The sequence below is a fragment of the Ambystoma mexicanum genome, chromosome 4p (genome assembly GCF_040938575.1).
Source record: "Ambystoma mexicanum isolate Mex_15411 chromosome 4p, UKY_AmexF1_1, whole genome shotgun sequence".
Lineage (NCBI taxonomy): Eukaryota > Metazoa > Chordata > Amphibia > Caudata > Ambystomatidae > Ambystoma > Ambystoma mexicanum.
In genome coordinates, this window is record NC_090927.1 from 320,358,513 (window position 1) to 320,378,483 (window position 19,971).

Here is a 19,971-nt window from a genome sequence, read left to right on the forward strand (position 1 = left end):
ATTTAGTAGGTCTTCGACTTTAGCCCACCCCATACATTGATAGATTGGTGGTGTAGTCAACACAACTCACTACTAAAACTCTGAGCCACTATCATTTGGTGATGGTGGCATCTGTGCCAGTGCTTCTCAGCGCTTATCCCACTAACATCCCCACAAGGACTCAATCACATTCCATCTCATATACTGCCCACCCCATGGGAATGGGTCAGTCATAGAGGATATCACCAACCTAATCACCTCAGCATCAAGCAAACATACCAGTAACATCCTCCTCACATATCAACATCCCGGAGACCCCATCCTCCAAACACCTACGTGACCCACTCTACACACTAGCTGATTAGTGCAACTCCAACAAATCATCCTCTTTCCAACCCACATAGGAGGGTACATGCTTGACCTCCTCCTCACCCCTCCAGAACTCCTCTCCTGTGCCGAGCCCATCCCAGTCAACTGGTCAGACCACCTGACAATCCCTCTGACCATGCAACACTACAAACAGCCCCATAAGGGACAGGCTAAACACCCTGACATCACTCGGACCACCTAGAGCCATCTCTGCCCAGCGTCCCCTCCACCTGACATGTTTCGGACCTCCTCAAAGCCTTCTCCCTTACTGCCACTGACCTGGTTAACACACACACCCTGCTAAAAGCCACACGGATCAAGGCCAAACCCTCCGCCACTTGGTACACTCCCGACCTTGGGGCCAACAAAAGGGCAATCAGGCTTGTGAAAAAACAGTGGCATAAACACAACCATTCAGAGGATCTCTCCTTACTCAAAACTCTGAGAACCTTGTGCAAAAAGTTATTACTGACACCAAATCAGCTTATTACACCACCACAATTGACGGTGCCCCTACAGGAGCAGAACCTTCTTGGACATTGTCAGACACTGCGCCAGACTACTGCGGACCCCTAGTTCCCAGCTTCACAGGAGAAATGCAATGGCATTAACAGCTTCTTCCTCAATAAAATGGGCAAAATCAGGGACTTTATTGACTCCACAAAGGTCTCCAAGGAGCCAACCTCCACCCCACACCGGGAACTCTGTCATTGGTCAGATTACACCCCTCTCACTTGTAATTGGTTTCAACCCAGCACTCCACCTAAGTCAATGCCTAGTATGGGATGCCCAATTGAAACCCTTATTTATATATTTTTATGTCAAAAGTTCTTTTGTTTCTGGATGATGTACCCTTATATAACGCCCCTCTCTTTGAATCCCCCCGGTCTCACTGAACCAAGAAAGAGGTTTGTTTTACAAAGTTAAAAGATTTATTTGAAGTGTTGCACAATATATATTTCAAACTTTTAAGAATATGAACAATATCTGAATATCACACTTATGAATATTTATACAATGATCCGCAATGGGTAATATGACAATATCAACAATCTCTTTAATCAATTAAGAGTACGGATGGGAAGAATAATGTAGCAGAGAATAAAAACGTTGTGTGGGTTCAATGAAATGCAATGATATGAAATTAATGCAACACAGAAATTAAACTTGATATGAATTCAATCAAAAACAATGTAATCACTCTTTCCCCATGAGACTACTCACTCCCCCCAATATGCAATATGAAGAGATAGAATGAGTGCACACAGGTTTCACGAATAACAATCAACAATTGCAGTTTCAATCCCAATTCCCCCCAGCAGGCTTAGAGAGAACAGGAATGAATTTAAAACAGGTCAATTGCTTTTAAATGTGGTATGCAATGAATGGAAAAAGGCTAAAAATGACTTTCATTCGCTAAATAGAATCAGAACTAGTGAGAGTCGGTTTGGATTAGTTCAGGTAGACACTAGCAATGACTGTTGAATGATTGGCAGATAGGAAATTAAGTTCAGAGGTCAAATGCAATAAATAGCTGTTTATACATGTGGTGAAATTGAGCCAAATGCAAAATCGCGGCAAACTTTTCAGCGCATGAAAACTGTGATTACAGAAAGACTATAAGGTTTTAGAATGCAGTTATTAGTTCAAAAAGCTGAGGATGTTAGCTTCAAAATGACATTTAAATTTCGTTCCTAGCACATATGATCCAAAAGTTACAGACGTTTTAGTACAGGTCGATTTTTCTCAAAAAGAGTCAAGATTTTAAAAATGAGATTGCACTTTTGAAGATTTACCAACAAGCATGGCTTATACTAAGGGCCTATGAAGATGCAAGATACCCAACAGCCAGCCACCAGAGCAGCGGCGCCTCCGCTCTGACTTTTGTCCGCCAGGACACTTGACTCTCTTCAGAAAAATATCAGCGCACAGATGATTATCACTACAATTATCACAGGATTTATGGATGAGAGAAGGATTTCAGGATGGACAAAAGAGATTCTACAATGCAGTTATGGATATGTTGGAATGTGTTGGATTTGATTACTTATACTAAGAGATGACTATGGACAGTTCTATGCTAAATACTCACGACTATGGGTTGGAATGGACCCGTCAAAGTTGGAATGGACCCGTCAAAGTTCTGGTCAAAGGTTTGGCTGGAATTTGCTCGCCACCGGACAGTTCTCAGGTGCTTGGTTCTGCTCTCAGCAAGGCACTCTGGTCTGCACAGCCTCTTGTACTGGATCTGACGGGTTTTGGGTTACAGTTCTGCTGGACTGATCTGGAACTTGAGTTCTAGCAAGGGTTCTTAGCCAGAAGCAGCAAAAACAGCACAGCCAGGCTGTTGAATAGGTTAGGCCCCAAGGAAGTTTAGGGGTTAAATCAGGTTGCAAGATTTTAAAGGCCCGCTGAGAAAGGTTCAGCTTTTTGGATTGGACCTCTGCTTCAGGGTTCTGGAGTCTGGATCTCTGGAGTCTGGATTCTCCTTCAGAGCGCTTCACCGGTAGATCAGTGATGGGTGAATGTGTGTGTCTTTCTGTGCCCTCAACAGTCCCCATTTATGTATTTCTCAGGGGGGTGGGTAGGCTGATTATACTATGCCCAACCCTCTAAGAAGCTAATAGGTCAGAGAATTTCCTCTCCCCTGATTTGAGAAGCAACAGTGTGTCATGATGTGTTATGTTTATGGTCCAGGGAGAAATCCCTCCCCCTTGTTTCTGTACAGTATATCTTATTTTTCACAAAAAACATATTCACAATAGCCCTAACTTGCTAATATTACATGTATACATCCCAAATTAAATAAGGCATGCATCCGTCAAAGTCCCATCTTCTGGAGAGCTTCGGTTCACAAATGACAGTTTTTCGCGCTTTTGGTTGGTTACTCAGTGTCAGTTCTGTACCAATTTTTCCACATACATGCACGTACCACCTGGGCATATTCTTGTAAAGTTTCATATTTTTAACATTATCACAACTGCTACAAAGTCCACATTTTGATAATTGTGTCTCTGAATATCACACAAGTTCCAGAGTAGTTTCTACTTGTGAGCAACATTTTCATTTTAATAACCTCTAAATTCCATATTTTTACCAGTTCGGCACAATTTTCTATAAGTCTTTTTCTCAAACATATAGTTCCTTCAGTTCCCAATCCACATTGTCAGTCTAGTCCCGCCTCCAAGGCTTGGCTGAGCCAGAGGTGCAACCTGAGCTTGTTCCTGCCAGGGCTGGTTTCTGTTGACTCCCCAAATTAGCATTCCCTTTCAGTTCAAGAATCCCATTGTCTCTTAGCAGAGCTAGAGGCCAAAGTCCCCCTCCCAGTTCCTTTCACACACCCCTGCCACTTTCTCAGCAGAGCAGGAGGGAAGATTCCTTTGTTGGGTAGAAGGTGTGGAATGTCTTTGAAGCTCAGTGTGGCTAACTTTACTCACTTTTAAAACAGTGTTTAAATAGTCTTGTCCTAAAATACAAATTACATTTTTACGAATATATCCACAAATCTCTTAATTTCAGCCTTTTTAAAATATAGTTTCGAATTATATCCATCTCTATTGCTTTTCATAGGAGTTTTTTTCCATACTTAGATCTTAATGTAGAAATTTAAATGACAGTATAAGTAAATCGCCAGCTTCTGACACAGGCGAGCAGCGGTATTGCGCCCATTTTTAACATATTTTTCCAAGCAAGCATCCTTCAATGTGGATTTTCTTCCGATAAATGTACTTCTGATGACATTGTCCTTAGGTGGATTCTTGAAGTAAAGTGATGTTTAACATCCAACAAGGAGCTTGATCTTTTGTGAGGTTTGGGAACCATGATTTTTGCAAATTTAACAGCCAAGGAAAATGGATTTTCAAGCAGCTCTGTGTTTCTCTTGCCATGCAGGACTGCTTTTTCTCAAATAGTTTCATTTCCCTCTGTGGGCAGCCAAATGATCAGTTTTGGCAGTGGTCTCCTGTGTTACCACTGACATAGGCAAAAGTGGATTGTCGGCCTATTTTTCGGGTTTTCCTGCGCACTTCTGGGTGATTTTAGCACGCATAATGCTTTCCAGCGGCCATTCTGAGGTTTCTGATGCAAGCAGTGTACAGTAATGTTGCAGGGCATGGACTAGTGGGTTACAACATCCCACAAGCCATTAAGGACCTCTCTGATACCCTTGCATCCCTCAAAACCACAGCCTACTCAGATGATCTCCTCCCAGCCTCCATCATCAAATAGCTCCAAGGTCACTCACTCAACACAGTCCTTAATATCATCAATGCCTCTCTCGCTGAAGGCTCCTTCCCGGACTCTCTAAAAACAGGGCTGATTCGCCTCCTCTTGAAAAAAAAACTCACTCAATCCTGATGACTTAGCAAACTACAAATCTATCACAAGCCTCACTTTCATAGGGAAACTCATCAAAAAGCCCATAGCCAATCAATAACTGGCCAAAATTGACCAACTCAGCCTTCTCGGTGACTACCAATCAGGGTTCTGCCCCAAATGTAGAACAGAAACTGCCACAATTCAGGTGATAGACAGTGCACTATATCTTACAGACAGAGGTGACCCCTGCCTCCTTGTCCTCCTTAACCTTTCAGCAGATTTCAAAAGTTTCTACCACCCCACGCTTATCTTGATCCTCACCACCAGAATGGGCATCACAGGAAATGTTCTTGACTGTCTCTCCTCATACCACGCCAACAGATTCCAAGCCATCCAAATTGGGCAGTTCAGGTTTAAACACCTACTGGTATCCATTCTCTCACCCATTAACTTCAACCTTTATATGGAGCCCCCGGAAACCTCTTAAATGACCCCAACATCTCCATCCACCAGTACGCTGAGGACACGCAGCTGTGCCTTAAGGCTACTGGCCCTCAAGACATATCTTGTCTCCGCTGCTGCTTGGATATCATCCAGACCTGGATGCCATCTGCCTACCTAAAACTCAACCCCACTTAAACTGAGTTTGTCCTCATTGCCCCCCCTCCAAACTACAGATCATCCAAAACTGACTCGACAACATGAACCTAGACAGATTCACCCCCAAACAGATCGACTCAGCAAACTCCCTATTATTTGTCGATAGCAGTCGCTCCCTCCAAAAACACGTGGCCAAGAATGCCCAAACCGCCTGGCTCCGAATCTCCACACTTAGGAAAATCAAACCCTTCATCACCCCGCTAACTTCGGAACAGTAGTTCAGGCACTTTTCATCTCACACATTGATGGGGGTAACACCCTCCTCACCGGGCTCCCAGCCACGTATATGGCTTTCCTCAAAGATGCTCACCAAAGCTGCCTGTGTTATTGTGGGTGTACATAGATTCAACCACATCACCCCCATCCTACATGATCTCCACTGGCTCCACCTGCCCGCAAGGATTCTCTTTAAAACCACATGCATCACATACAAAGTGGTCTCCAACTGAACCCCATCTTACCTGGCAGCCAAACTCTGTATTTCAGGAGGTTCCCGCACCTCCCGTAGCTCGACCATCAAAGGTTAGAGTCCATGCTTACCGTAAGGAAGGGACCAGAAAGCAGTACTTCTTCTGCTGTGCCCCATCCCCTGGGACTCACTCCCCCTGGAGGCTTGCACTGCCCTTTCCATCATTCATTTCCACAAACTTGTGAAGACATGGCTCTTTCATTGCTTCTTCCCCCAGGACTGACTCCCTGACAATCCCCTACAATCCTGTGTTACTGTTAAAAACGCAAGCTCGACGCTAGCCTTCGGCTTCTCCTGAACTCTGTAAAGTGCTCTGCTGCCTACGGGCCAGGTTCGAACTATAAACAATAAAATACAATAAAATTGAACGTTGATTACTGTGGGCCTCATTACGAGTTTGGAGGTAGCATGCCCTTAATAAGACATGGCTGCCTCCAAACTTGGGTCCGGTTCTGTGGTCCCAGAATGGGGAAATACCAGGCCATTCCAACCTTGGAGGACCTGGTATTTCCCCCATTCAGGGAACACATCCCCATTCCCATTTGAGCCCCCATAGGGTGCAATAGAAATGGGGAGAGAGCTAACAACGGTCCCGTTAATAACGGGCCCGTGTTAGCTCCCGTGTTAGCTCCAGAGTGGGTCCCGCCAGGGAACCTCGTAATAGGGCAGAATGCGTTTAACAAGGCTGGCACCTTTACCGGCGCCGTTAAACCCATTCCGCCTGGGTCGTAATGAGGCCCTTTGAGTGCAAAGTGTGATGGTAAGGATTGATTAAATCAAGCACAAAGAGTTCCCATGAGGAGGTGTTTTAGGTAGTGAGGGGCAAGAACTGGAAGGGAATGACCATAGGGATTAACATGGCCATGGGCAGTCAATGGGTGGGCAAATAACCAAACAATACCTACAAACATTCTGTCCCTCCTCATTGCCATTTCTCTGTATCTGTACTCTAATCAATAATTTCAGCTTATAATTGTTGCTAAAGTGCCACCTAAAAGTCAAAACTAAAAAAGGAAATTGAAATAAGTTTCCAATCTTGGTTTCCTGTGGAAACTCGAATGTTGCATTATGATCTTTGAAAGCTTCTATTGTATATAACTGTTGATGACCTGGCCATTAATTGCTAAATGAAAAGCATACAGAGATTAATTGTAAAGTACAGGGAAAGAAATACATCTACAAATTATGTACTCCTGATGAATTATTAACAATAGCAATTTACCTCTATTCCTGCTGCTCAAACACTTCCTCAAAACCTTCTCTTGCGAGCAATCAACAATTACGGAGATGCATAAACACGGCAATAAAAGGGCAGTTAATACTCCAAAGCGATTAAAAGCATTTGCTTTGAAATGCGACTGACCACAGCGCGTAAATTAGGAAATGTAGACCTAGCGGAGTGAAGAGTAAGGCACGCAAATGATCACGGCAGTAAACAGTCTAGAGACTGCAAGAAAGACTAAGTCTGAGTCATTTCACATGCATTTGGAGGGTGTCACCCTCTATGCAAGGCTTTTCAAAACGCCAACCCTCCACACCAGCCAAAAATACTCCAAGAGTTGCACCTGATCACCCTCCCAGCAATGCCCTCCAAATTGTTCACCTCCATGACTTCAATAGGATTATCGGGTAAAACCATCTTATTTCTTCCCTGTTGAATACCCAACTGGTTGAGGTATGCAGTGTCAACCCAAAAAACGAGCGTCATAGTGAAAGAAATGTATAAAACTAAGATCATGGAAGTATTATTGAACAAATGCCGAGAGATATTGTTACCCTCTGAGTATGCACTTCATAAAAGAGAAATTGTTTCTGAAAAATAAGTAGTATTGAACCGTTGCGTCGATATCAGTTTAGCGAGAGTTGATTTTTCTTCGGTAAATTTAAGGATACCGCATAACATTGTTTGTTCAGATGCCAACTGTATTTGGGCAATAATTAAATCTAAGAGCCTGCCTGGTAAGCCATGAAGCTATGACTTTAAATACTGCAGAGTTTCTGTGCAAAGCCACTGGGCCTCATTACAATGTTGCCACTCCGGTAAGTTCAGCAACACCTTTGATTCCAGACAGGCAAACTACAAGTCTGCTTGCTGGAGCCGCAGTGCTTGACAGATTTGACCCTGTTGGGCACAGTGGCCACGGTAGGCAGACATATCATGGGAGCACCGGCACCATTGCTACCATGCCCCCACTCCCATAGAGTCCCATAATACTCTATAGGAATGGGGACTAACAAATGTACCAGGGACGTGAATAGCCCGGTGGCACCGGGAATTCAGGCACTGGTACATTTTTACGGGTCTAGAAGCAACCCGCCAGTAGCACCGGCAGGGTTACTGCCGGACACGTAATGAGGCCCACTGTCTTTCCTGACACAATTTTCGCAGTATCTACTTATGCAAGGCATGTTGTCACAGAGCCAATATATTGAAGCTGGCATAAAAATAATTAGTAGTAACTAGTTAAAAGGAATACTATCTGATAAACGTGGTTTATTACCCCCGCTTGCTTGGAGATGTAATGCTATTATATTTGAACATTTAATTGTATACCATTACTTACATGTAGTAGCACTGTTATTTTGTAATCTATTTCAGGTTATTCAATCCCTTTATGTGTATGTCACTATGAGGATGCATGTCACAACTTTTAAGTGCTGGTATTCGTAAGTATAGGTCAAATGGATCTGCTACACTGTAACTTTATATCAATTAACTGTAGATTGTATTCATGGCATTATTTGTATTGTTTTAACCATTTAACCATTTGTTTTTAACCATTTTGACTTGCAGAGACAGCCAGAAGAACGAACACACTAACTCAAACCCTCAGATACAATATTCTTGATGTATAAGCACCTTACAAAATAAAATAAATGCATGAAAACTTGAATTGACAGCAGGCGGGGGTATAACAAAGTACACACTTGTGGGGGTAGCCACAATTAAGAAGTTGGCCTTACCTAATAAACATGGATGGCATTTGGCAAAACGTTGGCACTACAGAGTTTAACATTAGAAACCAGCCAGTATAACATTTAGAAGCTCACGCTACACATGATGTAGCAAGTGGCAACAGATAAGCGATAACATACTCTTTCACGCATGAGAACAATTGTTTTTATACCAGGGGGGCAATACTGACATATACAATCAGATTGTAGACACTCTTAAATGACCACAACCACAGAAAACAGATTATTTTTCATTTTTCGTACTCGGCAAATGTTCAAACATGGGGACTTTCATTCTAAGTTAGTTAATATGATCCGTCATGGACTACTTGCTCTCTGTCCCCAGCAAGAAATTGAACCGCAGCTACCCCCCTTCTAATAAGACCCAACGAAGCAGAAACTCATGTCCAGTGCTTAATTCGTAAAAAAAAAGAAGTGCCAGGGACCCAAACATTTTGGATCACTAATGCCGGCTCTGGCGGCACCGCCGGTGCACGCGGTATGATCAGTGCTAGATCGGCCCATCGTTACACTGCTGCTGCTCCATGTCACATGTTTGGCGCTGCAGAAACTGCTGGCAATGGCTAGTAATGGGATGGATGGGAAGGAAGGAGCACACATGGGTTGAGGCAGTATGATGCTTTGCAGTTGGAAAACAATTGTTATGGTAGGTTTAGTGGCCCCATTACACATCACCAGCCTTACCCTGATTTGACCATTAGTAATGGGCACATTGCCTGCACTTGTCTGATTTCGCAGACAAGGACCCTTTTGACATGAATGTTTATTGGGGCCCCAGGAGAGGCATTGTTGTTATTCTGATAATTTGTCAAGGTGAGCCCGTCTTCCTAAGCACTTTTGTACCCCACACTAAAAATGAACATGGCATTCCTCTTGCAATGAGCGCCAGCAAGGAACGAATGGTCTCCTTAGAGTTGTAACTGTAAGTAATAACTCTCCGCCTGCTACTTTGCGCAGAAAGCCCACTGCCAGGTAACATCTGTGTACACAGTAAACATACTGAAAACCAGTTACCAACCCAAAAAGACTTCCTGAACTGCAACACCACTTTCCTGGAAATCAAATGCCAATGTGAAGAGCTATAGATTGGAAGTACTGCTTGGAAATTAGAATGTAACAACACTTGATATGATATGATATGATATATGATATGATATGGCATTTGTAACGCGCCTATACACAAGTGTTTCACTTGAGAGCCATACAAAAGAATGAGCCCCAGATATCAAATGGCCACTTGCTGGAATGCGATCCATAGCAACAAAAGACACCTGAAGATCAAACGATTTACTTTGTGGTAGAAAGGGTTGATGCCCCACTGAGAGGTGTCAGGCTACGACAATGTAAAATATTTTCGTATCAACGCTGTGGGCATGTGCCTTTCCAGAAAAGATAGAGTCAATGAATCATATATTTTTCTAGAGCTATAGAAAACGCATTTCGCGTTTCCCGAGAAAGATAGTGCCAGTGTTCTAGTTCTATTGTCTGCGTTGGAAGTGGAAAGTGTAAGATTTACTATGAACACATAATTAACAACACGTTTGCATAGCAAGTCAGGCCCTGTGAACTGGAATATTGCATTTGCACCCCCGCCTCATGGAATTCGTTTTTCTTCTACTCTTCCGACCCCCTGAGCGCCCGGAAGCGACAACATACCAGATAGCTCGGTGTGTCATGTGAATAATACATAGATTTCAGTGAAACTGTCAGGGCGCAGGTTAGAATGGTGGCTGCACTGACTCTGCCTTTCATCCTTCTGAGGTCGGCTGAAGAGAGCACTGTTGCTCTGGGAGTTAAAACCCGTTTTAAGTGCCACCAGGTCCTAGTTCCGTTTCATGGCCAAGCTATAAATATAATCGCAGAACAGACAGTGTGTGCTCAGCCCACGCAGAGACGAGCAAAGACTGCCAGGCCATCCACCATGGAATAAACGGAAGCCGCTCGTCTGCTAGGCACCCCCACGGAAACAGGAGGGAGGCCGAGGAAGGCAGGCACTGCTGTATCTCTGCAACTGGGGAACTGCAGGGTGAGGGCGTGAGGCTGCCACCACCAGTCTGGGATCATCATTCATCAGACTTAATTTTACTTTAAATATCTAACTCTCAGTCTCACATTGAGCTTCCCTAGAGCCCGAGCATGCTGAGGAGGAGGGAAGCTAGTTGCAGCTGAGTTGCCACCAGAACTTGAGGCTTAGCCAGGCCACTGCAGTCAGTGACTGCCCATGCGCACCAACCGGACTCATGCACCGTACATACGTTCGGGTGACCTGACCGCCGTGACCGCCGTGATGTCAGTTGCAGCCTGCACATCGCCACTGAAGGATAGAAAGCTACATTTAAAATGATATGTCATTTTTAAGTTGTGTAATTCGATCACATGCTGTATCGCGTTGCAGACTCGCAGTATTACTATTAGGCACTAGTATGATGTATCGCACAGGTGTGGTATTAATACACATGTTAAGAATGGATTATGACTACTCGCAGCCACATTTTGTTTCAGGCAAAATAGAATCAAGTGGAAAAAAGAGCAGACGGATGGCTGCAGCTGACTGAATGAGTGCTGGTGACCAGAAAAGAGTGCTGGTGTTGCCCACCGGCAAACACCGGCATAAATTAAGCATTGATCAGGTTTTCGTTTTTGTTGGTACTCTTATTGAGAGGAGAACTCCCTAGCATTTTGTTGCTTGGCTGCTCTTGTGGGAAGCTTCAGATTGATATGCTAATGGGTTTTGATCCTCTGGTTGGGCTCTGTGCACTCAAATGTGATTGCAGATCTTCCTCAATGGTTAACGTCCAATGGAACAGGTCATTTAGCCCTGCTCATTTACACAAAAGGGGCTTTCCCATTCCAACTGGCGGCGACCACTACACTATATCATCTTGTGGAAGTGATCAGCCAGATCGCGCTGGACATGGGCAAGAGTGGCAGAAGTGGGGAGGCTGTTAGTGGTTCTGGAGACAAACACTAGTTAGAACATGCTGGAAGGAAGCACTGAGACAGACAATGATATCAACCGTTTTTTCCAGCATGAACATTTTGTCATTACTTGGCAAATATTTAGTGGCAGGTTGTAGGTAATTCATACAACAAAAATGCTAGGATTGGTTTACATAAGGAAACTTCCAACGGTGCTCCTGTCAGGAGTACCCTTAGGGGACACCACATTTGCCCTACAGAACCAAAGGCTCCATTGAGAGACGTGGGACACACCTGCATGCGACTGGAGGCAAGTAAATCCGTGCGCAGGGCCCTCATAGTTACGGTAGGCACTGGTGTGGCTTGCTCTGTCTTCATGTTTCTTTTCACATACATTTTAGATGCCCGGATTTCATTTATTTGCTAGAAATGCTGCACGTAGGTCACATTTTATACCCAAGGACAGTATGTTGCTTTTCAGCCTTTTGTTCTTTTGTAGTTGGTCAGGTGGTGCAAGTGCATTGAGGTCATGTGACCACTATCCTGTCCACCTGCTATTCTCTGCTAAGGATTTTCCAGGTCTTTTTGTCTGCTCTGTTCCTTTTTCCTCTTTTTCCTCTTCAATGCTATGGCGCATTTCGTCTGCGTGTTAAAAGCAAAGGGAAAACAAAGGCCATGGCAATTCCTCGTTGGTCTTATAAGGGTTGAGGAATACCAGGGAACTTCCTGTTTCACTCTATAAGGACAGATGAAGACCGGGACATTTCCTATTTGTTCCCCTAAGCGCAGACACAGTCTAGGGGAATAGCAGATGGCAAGTAGGTCTATGGTGTGGGTTGGATCTTCAAGATGATACATGGTGTGCACTGACATCTTGTTGCACATGCATCGTGTATGCACACACCAGTGTTGGTGTCAAATTAGTGAGGTGTTGTGTCCTGTGAGATTTACTTAGAGGGAACGTTGGCAGTAGTCTGTGCAATATTGGGCAATCAGCATTGATCATTCCCATGGTGACACGCAGCACTCCTGTGAGTGTTCTGGCCCAGTGCCAGACAGTGGATTCCCTAGTAGGTTCAGTTTGATGCACTCCCAGGGATGCTGGTCCTGTGTGGTGATATGCTGGTGACAGTAACATGGTGCATATGCACTGCATGGTGCAGGATGGCGTTACAGAGGGTGAGAGTCGCTGATGAGTGGTGCACGTGTTGTGGGATGTGCAGTGGTTTCCTGTTAGTCATGTAGTGATAGGTGTCGACCTTACTTCATCCATTTGGGATTTGGGTGTCATGTACAGTTTGTGATGGTTTGGGGCACAGTGTTCGGTGATGTGCACATCGTACAGTCACATCAACATTGGCAGCATGGTGGTGTGTGCATCTCTCCCCCCCATTTCAATGCCATGTGCCAGTCCTGCTACTTACCAAGCAGCCAGGCACGTCGTCCAGCATGTCGCTTCATGAAGCGTGGTAGCGTGGAGTTCCGCAGCACCAAAGAGTCATGAGTTGATCCTGGATATTGGGCACAACAATGTGTGATGATCTTGCTGGCGTCGCATACCATCTGCACATTGATGGAGTGGTATTGCTTGCGGTTGTGGTACACCACCTCCATGGCATGCGGAACCACCAGCTCCACGTGGGTGTAGTCGAGGGCACCTACACAATTTGGCATGCCTGCCAGTGCATGGAAGGCAACTTTTGTATCAAATATCTCCTTTGGAGTCCGTGGTAGGGATATGTAGTCCCTTGTGTGCTTGAGGAGTGCATCCAGCACTTTGTTCAGAATCCGGGAAAATAAGGGTTGTGATATGCCATGCATGTGCCCCACTGTGTGCTAGTAGGTGCCTGTGGCAAGGAAGTGGAGAACAGACACTACCTTCAGTAGAGGGGGGATGGTGGTGCGTATTTCAATGAGGCTCACTATGTTGTATCAGGTCCACTATGGTGGTGAGGGTGTCCCAGTCCAGACGGTACAGGGTGTGGATCTGTTCAGGGATTAGGTTGAAAGTACTGGCTCTGATGTGTGGGATTGGGGGCTGCCGGCGTGGTAACGGTGGCTGCACTGGTGGGGCATGCTGGGCCTGTCTCACCCTCCTTCTCCTCCTGCGTCTCCTCTGTGGTGGCGGCTGTTGTTGTTGATGTTGTGGCAATGCAAGCAAGTCCTCCAGCTCCAGTAATGCTACTACTATTGGAATCATCTTGGTGTGGGAGGGGGTGTGGTGTGTGGGTGTGCTCCTTTTGTACTGGGCCTGACTCCATTGTCTCCACCTGTGCTGATTGTATGCACCTGTGGCAGTTGGGAACACTGCTCAAGGCATTTTACAGTAGGTCGGTAGGCCGTACTTTATGATGCCGTTAATAGCGGTCGGGTTGGTCAGAATATCCCATAGCGGTAATCGATGCCGGTATTCCTTTACCGGCTTTGTTTTCCTCTTAGCACCAACCTCGGAATGACCCCCAAAGTATTGTAAAGGGGTGGAGCGGGCGTAGAAATTTACACTTTCACAACTAAACACCTTGTTTATTCATTGTATTTGTTGGTAGCGCCCAGACCCGGAGGTATCACGGCATTGAGGTACAGTGTTAAGACTTGAAGGTCACAGTAAGATACAAGCATACATTATAGAAGGTGATAGTTGTGTTACATGGTAACATCGTAAATTGTCTCTGGAGCAAGTAAATAAGGCTGCTAAGATCAGCCCTACACTTTAGGAAGAAGCATAAGACTTTTCAAGAAACCTCTTGCCAATCGCTGATCCGTTCACTATCCATCGCCGGAGCTCTCCCCCCGTGCGTCTGTTCCTCCAAGGCCTCCCCCTGCACAGTGCCCCAGTGCTCCCCTGCTACGTTTTGGTTTGATAGCTTCCATACATACAAAACATGGTGAATGGCAAAAGCAGCCAGCATTGTATAGACAAGATGTAGAAGAAAATACATGGCAGATTTAACATGTGTGTGGCTACATTACTCTGGGTAAATACTGGCACTTGCCCAAAGATGTCTTCATTTTTAAACGGCGGTAACAGTGGAACTCACAAACGTAAACAGTACTCTTAAGAATGTTCTTTACTTACTACTGTTGAAAAATATGTCTAATTTACACCAATCTGAAAAACATGGCCTGCGTACTCACAGTAATCGTATTCTGAGGTGGCATAACATAGCTGGCCTATGCCATGTTATATCGCAAACCAATCTCATTTTAGTTCAAACCTTATACACATTTGCATGCACTGAACTCATGTCCACACCTCTCGTCCAACTCATCGTGAATCTCCAAGTGTAATTGAAGCGTGTCCGCAATACATTTTAAGGCAACATTCAACTGTTGTGAATACATATATGAGGGCATATAACTACTTATCTGGACATCCCGCCATACGCCCCTAGGCAGAGCTACATGTACTAGTCTACTTCTGCCATATAGTTTTATTTCCATTACACAGGGCAGAGGATGGTTGCCCTTGTTAGCCCCCTACGTTCTGTGGCATGGATATCAATAATGTGCAATGCCCAGTATGTAGAAAGAGCAGCTGACCTGTCCTGGACGCTTGCCACATTATTTAACCCATGAACTTTGCAGTCAACGAAACATAAATCCATCAAACGTAGTCTGTACAAGAAGACCCTCCAACAGGTTTGTAAGTTGTACAATGTGAACAGTGATGTTGTACTGTGCACGTTTCATGGACATTTAAATCACTGGCAGGCCCAAGGTAGAAACACCTGGATGTTGGCTCTGGGATTAAATGTACACTCTTGCCGCTTTACAGCGTCTCTGCTTCAAGAGTCCGTCTGAGCACCCCTCAAGGCCAATGCCGAAGGAAGCATGTCCCATGTTGCGGTATTCCCTCTCTCTCGGCTTTCCATGTAATGTCCAGTAGCCTGGGTATGGTCCGCTGGCACATTGGGGCTAGCACATCGACAGACAATGAACACATGTGTTGCGCTGTGTGGCGCAAGCTTCATTTCTAGTGTTCAATCAGGTGAATTATTCCTCTGCACTTGCCAGCCGATGCAAGGATTTTACTCAAGTGTTTCTGAATGTTAATGGAACGTTCATATTACAAAGTCATGGCTGAGTAAGGTTACAGACATATGAATAAACGTACATGAAATGGTACGCATTGGTATTGTGACAGAATGATATGTCGCTAATAAGGCTCCCACTTCATTATGCTAGATGTGTGAGAAGCACTGCACAAGAGGAGCCACGTTGATGTGTATTTTTCTAAAGCAAATCATACCCTTTATGATCTTTACATGTCTGTACTCCCGGGTAATTTCAGGACTGACAAAGACAGGAAGACCTATGGATTCAAATGCATACACATTTCCAATACACGGACAGGGGCTTGGACAGACATTGCGGTTCATCCAAACTAACAAACTCACTCTTTCCACCCATACAGCTGCAGCGATCACAACATTTAGACCTGATACTTTCCATCATTCTTCGCAAAGCCGTTCATGGGCACTCGACTGAAAATGTGCTAGCCCCAAAAGCCTCTCTAAGGCCATTTATTTTTGCCGGAATGCCAGCCCCATCAGCCCACAAAAAGCCCCACCTCAAAGCTTCCCAGAAACCTATGAGGTCCTCTTTCGCAAGTCAGCCCTCCACTTTCCTCATGATTGTAATAACACAACATCCAAACCTACCACACTTTGTTCCAAGATTCAAAGGTCTAACACACGACTGATCGTGCATCCTCCTTCTTAGCCTTCCAGAGGCACATGCCTGATGTGTGGATGATTGTGCGACTGCTGATCTTGCAAAATGACGGGCCTGATGTAACGAATTCCAACTGGACTGCGCCAACCATGACTGACACTATCCCATCCCCTCCTGCCTTTCTGAGAGCACTCCGAGTGGCTGTGCCATTCTTTTCCATTTTGTTTTCTTGCTTTCACTTCTGTTTAGTTCCACTGATCCCTGACCTACTTAACACAGTGTACCATTCAAGCCTTGAAGACTGCCATTTGTGTTGGGGGAGTCAACATCTAAATCTTCAGAGCAAACTACAAATCCGGTGCAAGACAGGCACATGTAAGGAAAGTAAGGAATCCCAGAGGATAGTAGAGGTGCACACTCGGGGTATCTGTCAGTAAGATTCAAACAAAGTATGTCAGTAACAGTTTTTCACAGAGGTTACTAAAGGATTTTGCTGATTTTGATCGGTCTACAGTGTGCCCTGATGTTGTCCCCCATGAGTGGGTGGTCCTTCAAGCTCTCATTTACAGATTGCAATGCCACTTGCGGGTCGCCCAACTACAGTAGCTTCAGGCCACACTTGTGAGACAATACAGGCTACAAAAGCTTACACATTGGCCCTCATTCCAACCCAGGCGTTAAGGGTTTAACGGCGCTGTTGGCGCCGTTAACCCTTAACGCCTGATTTCCACCTTAACGCCTGCTTTTAGCAGGCGTTAAGTACCAAGGCGCTAAGCTTCCTTGGCGCTAATTACGGCACCGTAATTTACGGTGCCGTAATTAGCGCCTTCCCCACTCCCATTATGCCCTATGGGGCAAAAATGGGAATGGGGAAGGGTAAATGGGGATTGGGGATTTACCGCCCCACTCACCTTGGAATGGGGCGGTAAATCCACCATCCACCATGGTGTAAACAGAGTTTACACCATGGTGGTAAAGTAGGGAACTTACCACCTGGGTTGGAATGAGGGCCTGGCCCTCATTAAGGGTCTGGCGGAAACCATGCTGTTAAAACCGGCAGGTAGCTGCCGCACCAGTAATAATTTACTGCCACCTGACTTTCCGGAAACACTGGGGCATCACAGCGTCCCATGGAGTGGGGACCACAGAAGCTTGGCACCAATAATAATGGACCAGGTGCTTCTGTGAAAATCTGCGTTCCGCCCGCCATATCTGAGCCTAGCGGGCGGTACGGCACACGCCCGCAGACTCGTAGTTTGCTGGTGCCGGAAACAATGATGTGCGGTAAGCTTACCGGCACCGTTGTTTCCGGACCAGCAAACTTGTAATGAGGGCCAATGTGTGGCATTATATTATAAGAACTAAAATATTCCCTACCGTACATAAAAAGGATATCACAGGCCACCTTACCTGTTACCTTATATTGGTTGAATTTGGAATTTTGCCATGTTCCTTTATTTGGTCACAGAACTCCTCAGTTACTTGCATTATCGTAATCACGTACAGTAGCTGTTACTAAATATATATGTATCTATATATATATATATATATATATATATATATATATATATATAAAATCAGAATAAACCATGATTTGTAGAGGAGTTCAGCAAACTTTGGATTACCTCTGTATTGTATGCTGTGGGCAGCCCTGCTTACACGAGAGGGAGAGGAGGGGAGAGGTCTTAGACGGCACCACTCTTGCTTGGGATACTGGCTAAAAACATTAACCTTTACATGTTGGCTGCTATCTTCCATCTCGGTATATATCTTTTATGTTTAGCCAGAGATTTTAAATGTCAGCCTCCTCTGCCAAAGGACAGTAAAGGGCAAGCCGAAATCGAACCACACGTTCCACGGGAAGCCAATGGGAATCATAAGAGTTCCTGTCGGTCTTGGCTCCATGGTCCAGATTATTTCACATTTGCACCAGTGCTGAAAACTGAGCACATGTTTAGATAATAATGCATGGAGAAGGCAGCCGTTGTCAAAATCTGTATTACATAATAACTCTGACACAACGGCAAACATTAATCAGACCGTTTATTGTACAATGTTTGGTACATAAAACAAAAATAAATATTTCACTATATTTCATGTTATGCTACAACAGAAACATTAAAAGACTTGCCTGCTTCCTGTGTGCCCCAGTGAAACCATTTTAGATGATATAGATTGGAGAAAAACCTGTTTTCTCAACTCCATAATAAAGAAGCTTCAAAATTGGTAATGTGATTGTTACAGTCAGTGCTTTGCTCTATGTTGAAATTCATGTTCATGTTTTAAATATACATTCCAAGTGCTTATTTCAGTAATTTACAATTCTAAATTTGCCAGTGGTTGGGATTATTTTATTTGCATTTAAAGTATGTCGACCACTGGTAACATCTGGTAACATCTGAACGATTATGATGTTACAGTTGCATTGAAATCATACACACGCATGTCATCATATCATGTTCTAATGTAACCTCTCATGTAGACCAAGGAAACTGTCATTTCAGCAACGTCCCCTGTGAATATTCAGGCTTAGCAAATTGTTCCTGCCAAAACTGTCCTTGTCAAAGTATTTATGGGCGAGACCCCTACTTGCCTCAGACAAAAGCAGTGGAAAACAAAAAGTACATTAAAATGTGATTGCAACATACAATACACGAATTGCCTTATTCACATTGACTCCAGAAATGTATACACAAATGGAGCAGTATACTGCTAATTTCCAACCATTCCCCGGCACAATTCAGCGCTTGGAATATCAAATCCTTTCTGTTATTGTTTCATGTCTCAATGTTAACACATATCAAACAAGAAACATGCTGCAGGTGTCCACGCTTTTACTGCAAGACAAAACTCGTGCATACATCAGAACAACTACAAAACCCAAACCTATAGGTAACTTCCATCATAAAGAACACAGGATGGGCTATGCTGCAAGTGACCACTTTCCTCTTCACTCAAAGAAATGAGATGTAAAAGTCTTACCTAATGCAATTGATCCATTTAATCTTCCATGGCCAGGACCGTGCACTTTATATTTAAAAAGCCGTAGTTCACAGCAGACCTATAATAACTATTAATGTATGTCATGCTGGTTCTACAATAAAATAAATTGAACTGCATTTGCAATGCTAGGAACAAAATGTTCCACTCAGTGCCACGAAGATTAGCTCATTACATTTTCTTAATCATTCCATTTAATAAGTGAACGTCCAGCTCAGGAATCTGAACAATCTGTTAGCAAGTAAAAGTGAGTCCGAGCCTTAGCCAGATCAGACATGCGCAGTGTGCACTTCCTTACATTCTGCAATAGTAGCTATGATCAGACATGCATATAGAAGCTATCATCAGACATGCACTGTGTGCACTTACTTCCTTACATTCTGCAATAGAAGCTATCATCAGACATGCACTGTGTGCACTTACTTCCTTACATTCTGCAATAGAAGCTATCATCAGACATGCAATGTGTGCACTTACTTCCTTACATTCTGCAATAGAAGCTATCATCAGACATGCACTGTGTGCACTTACTTCCTTACATTCTGCAATAGAAGCTATCATCAAACATGCAATGTGTGCACTTACTTCCTTACATTCTGCAATAGAAG

General features: G+C 44.3%; 1 protein-coding gene across 1 annotated transcript in view; it reads right to left on the minus strand.

Annotated features, from left to right (window-relative positions):
- KLHL29 (kelch like family member 29) overlaps positions 1-19,971 on the minus strand; it is a 1,453,205-nt gene that overhangs the window by 810,359 nt on the left and 622,875 nt on the right. The window lies entirely within an intron of this gene.